At 31.3% G+C, this 4,776-nt stretch overlaps 1 long non-coding RNA gene across 1 annotated transcript; it reads right to left on the bottom strand.

Moving 5' to 3' along the window:
* Nucleotides 1-489: 489 nt before the first annotated feature.
* LOC148780447 (uncharacterized) lies at nt 490-3,209 on the bottom strand. The gene is made up of 2 exons (XR_016040727.1): nt 3,128-3,209; nt 490-760 (listed from the first exon to the last, which is right to left on the bottom strand). It is a non-coding gene; the product is annotated as an uncharacterized LOC148780447 (long non-coding RNA).
* Nucleotides 3,210-4,776: the final 1,567 nt, after the last annotated feature.

Raw genomic sequence — 4,776 nt, 5'->3', positions numbered from 1 at the left:
AATCTGGGTCGTTAGGCTCATATGTTCATATGAGCTAGTGGACTAATCCTAGTTTTTTAATAATATTAATATTTTGAGAAACTCCCATTATAGACGATGTGCAAATGGATAAAATTAAAGTATCTTTGACATAACTAAAAAGTTTGCCTCTTCATGCTTGTAATTTCACCATGAAATTTTAAGTAATTTTTTCAAAATCGCTTTGAAAAAAAAGAAAACATTTCCAGAAAACGAAATGGTGCAGTGAGCCCTCCGAGTATAAATAAAAGAAAATTATTTCATGTGGGCTGGACTGCATTTCTATGTATGAGGTCCAGAAAGTGTAAAGCATCTATCTTAAAGATGGATGCAAGGAGGTATTCCATCTAAAAACAATGAAAACTAACGGTCCAAATGTTTCCTTACTAGAATTATTATTTCTATTTTTTAAAATTTACTTATTTTTTCATATTCATGATCTCCATGTTAGAGATTACAAGTCTTTTGAAATTAAGTCCAAAAATCTATCTCAAAAATAGATTTATTAAGAGGCTCGCATTATTACATATGTCTGCTTGGCCACATAGAAGTCCATAAATAAAATGCTTTACTCTGTATTAGCAAGGCCAAGTGCATCTACACTTGAAAGTGTCATGGCATTTTCCATGTCCCTGGTCATGTGACATGCAATTTGATCGACAAAGGTAACCGATGCAAAAGATTGTGGAGATAAAATTATCCTGGCTGCATTCCTTTGCCTCTACAATTGATGCTATTTCACCTGCATTTAAAAAAGGATGCGGTTAGAATGCGGCTCAGCCTGCACATGTAGAAATGTGGGTTTGGTAATAAGTATATTTTAAATATAATTTGATCTTAATTTTAAAAGAATATATAATTTTTACCACAAAGATCATGAATATGAAAAAATAAATAAATTTTGAAAATTAGAAATACTAATTATATTAATAAAACATATGGACCGTTTGTTACAATTGTTTTTAGATAGACCACCTATTTGTATCCATCTGTAAGATGGATGCTTTATACCTTTGGACTGTGTATGGTACAACAATTGTTCTTTATAAAATGCCTTAAACTTTTGAGAGAGAAAAGAGGAAAAAGTCAGGCCTTGCATGTACATTGTACACTTTGACCTACTTGGGAGGATGTTTTAGTACCCTCCCATGGAAGTATTATTGCCTATCTACTCCCTCAATCAAAAGACTTACTTTGTAGGATTTTTTCAATCTGAAGTTTGGAAGCCACCTAAGAATCACTAGATGATTATTTTTAAAAGAAATTTGAGTTTTTGGCATTTAGATCTCACCCGTTAAAAATTGGACAATCTTTGTTCAATCTTGAGACATTTTTTCTAGTACAATTCCAAAGTTTTTTTATTTAGTCTATGGGTTTAAAAGGTTATATCCCCAAAATTAAAGTTCTAAAATTACTTTGATGTTAGGTATTACCCGAGAGAGTAAATAGAGAGTATACTCCCGCCGGAGTGTAAAATCTTTTGGCTTAGTAAGAGGAGATGGTCGTTCTCATGTTTGAGAGCCCCACGAAATACAAGTAATATGTTGACTTTATTGGGAAAAAATATCACATAAAAGAAATATTTTTTAAAAAACATCACATTATTTATGACATTTCTTTTTTAATAAAGAGATATTTATCATTGTAATAGCAGAAAGCCAAAATTTGCCAAAATGTAAAACCATGGTATCTCCCACCAATAAACATTAGACTTTCATCATCGGTTATGTAGGTGTCCCAAAGGTGTATTATACAGTGTGAACCATAGCCCCTATGGTACAGATATTAGGCACCATTAGTTTGTGACATTATTATCACACTACATGAACAAAATAGTGAATGTAACACTTATTCAGGACTAAAAAATGGGACCTGACAGTAAATTATATAATATAAATAAAATGAAGCATTATTTCAGCGATATAATCAAATTCACTATATATTCTCAAAAAATGAGTCTTCAATGTAAAATATAAAATACATGGGACTTTTTTTAAATATAAAATATAAGACATGATTTATTTATAAATTTCTTTTTTGTTTCTTTACAAATTAGTAAAAATGAAAAACAATAAGATTACAATATGATCCATTTAAAAGTTGAGAAAGTACACCTTCTTTTTAGGTTTCATTAATAAAAATAATCAAGGTTTAAAAATATATATGGCAGCATAAATTCTCATGTATTATATCTTATAACACCCTATACCAACTTTACCGTTTTTGAACCTATATTTTTAGCCCAAACAAACATTTAAAAAACATCATTTTTTCCATTCCCTTCTAAATCTTTCTCTCTCTGTTCGCATGTTTCTTCCCAGGCCTCTCTCTCTTTCTCTCTCTCCTCATTATTCTCCCCAAACCTCTCTCTGTGGGAGAAGTACAGGAAGAGAGAAAAACAGGTTTAGAAAGGAATAGAGAGACAGAAGGTTAGAAACGAATCGCAAAAAAAAGTTATCTTTTTAACTTTTGTTTGTACTAAAAAAATAAGGTTGAAGGGGATAAAGTTGGTCAAGGGTACACATGATCTCTATGACGTTAGATATGTTTTAAACATTAGATCTATTGAGAAATGAAACCTAAAAAGAGGTTGTATGGAGATATTTTCCTTCAAACGTTTATCAAAATAGCAAGAAGTATCAAATTCATAACCTAAACTTAATCTTCCATGTCTCATATTCTAGATCTAAAATGGCCCTCTATATCATTAAGTGTTTTAAAACATGGATAGGTGGGGTGGATCAAAATTTAGCACATTGGTGAATTGACCAAAACAAATGAAGGATTTTTTTTTCATAATTTTTTTAAATTTTTTTATGATTCAATATATCTCAAATTATCAAAGGCACAGATTGAAGAAAAGATTTAAGTCATGAATCATAATCAACAATTCCTTATCCTGATCTGTGGTTTTTCAAACCATTATCACCAGAGAAAAGTCTAAGATCCATATCAAGATTGTATATTTGAATGATAGTTCTCATACCCCTATGTGTGACCTAATATTTCTATATACTACTACATTAGATACAAGTAAAAAGGACAAAAGACTAAGTTTGTCTTGTTTTCCATCCTTGAGAGGGAGAGAGAGAGAGAGATTAAATTGTACCTATAGAAATTAGGAGAAGAAAAACAAAGGCAAGTAACAGCTTCATCTTGAATGGACCCCAATGCACAAATTCTTCACCTTTTCAAATGCTATCTACTAAGGTATGTCGGGTACTTATAGAGTCAGAGTTAATTTTCTTGGTAAAGAAAACCATTATTTCCCACTCATTATGCCTTTCCAATTTCCTTAATTATAGAGGCTGAGGTGATTTTCTTGCTAAAAATAACCATTATTTCCAAATCATTTTGTCCAATTTCCTATTAGGATTGTCTTGCTTAAAGAAGCTCCTATTTTATTATAATCTTGTATTCACAAGGGAGATTATAGAAGGCTAGTTTATTTTGATTCAATGAATGCTATAAATTTCTATATTAATGAGAGAGAGACAGACCTGGTGGCAGAGGGGGAAGGATTGGAGCCCATGACTTCAATAAGAAAATTGGTTTCTAATACAAGAGCAAGACTTTATTTAGGAAAACTGCATTTCTCATACAGCCATACCCAATCTTTATAATAGGATCACCAGTATCTATAACAAGACCATCACAAATGATCATCACAAAGTAGTAATATAAATATTCCCTAAACAAATTGTGCAGACATATTCATTGAACAAAGCTTGGGTGTCATCATAATGAATAAATTCAGTATCTCTTGCAAAGAGCAACCCTAGATTTTTTTGTTAAAGAGAAAAGTTTCTATGCTTTCCTTACAACATAGAAGTTCTATTCTCCCCTACCATCCAGCCGTCCAATTTTGATCAAGAAAGCCACTTATGGTTTGATCTTAGATCCGACGTCTCAAAGTATTTTATTTTTAGTTTTTTTATACAAATTATATGAATATGAAATTTGGTACGAGCCATCTTCTCATTGGGGCTCACCTATAAAAAATATTAAAAATAACTTTTCAATAAAATATAGTGACCAAAATACCCTTTAAAAATTTCAGGGGTATTTTGATCATTTTATTTTATTGAAAATATTGTTTATATATTTTTTTATTAGTACATATTTAATAGAGGAATTGACGTCCAAAATTTGGTGTCAAAATAGTTTATAAAAAAAAATTAAAAATAAAATAGTGTAGAGACGCGACATTGTGATTGAGACAATCTTAACCCTCCATTCAGAATGGACGGTTGGATAAGGGAGATGATAGAACTTCTATGCTGTAGAGGAAGGAAAACTTGCCCTTTTTTAAATTCTCCATGCAAATCCTAATTGACTATCTTTTTGAAGGAATTTGCCCTTAAAACCCCTATAACTATGTACTTCAAAACTTGACAACCTACAAAGTGATCACAAGTCAAGTAATCCAAGTCCTTTCATGAGTAGCTCTTCACACTTTTTGACCTAGTTTTGCTTTTACTTCTCTTGTCTCTTGGTAAGCTTGAGTTTTTCTATTTAATACTTGGTCATAACCTGTGTACAGACATGTGCGTGAATGTCGTTAAATATGCACTATGCTTACGTAAACCAGAAAAGATGTGCCAACAGTGACCCTGATATCCAAATTAATTTTGGTCAATTTAGAGCGGACACATCTTTCACCAATAAGGGAAATACCAAGTAGTAATATCAAGAAAATAACATCTTTTAGACCTGACACATCTTTCATACAAAGGATAAAATGTTGGGAAATTAAGG

Source organism: Amborella trichopoda, chromosome 9, assembly GCF_054954075.1.
Source record: "Amborella trichopoda isolate Santa Cruz 75 chromosome 9, AtrichopodaSantaCruz75HAP2 v2.0, whole genome shotgun sequence".
Classification (NCBI taxonomy): domain Eukaryota; kingdom Viridiplantae; phylum Streptophyta; class Magnoliopsida; order Amborellales; family Amborellaceae; genus Amborella; species Amborella trichopoda.
Note: the sequence above shows the minus strand (reverse complement) of the source record. Positions and strands in the feature narration are given on the sequence as shown.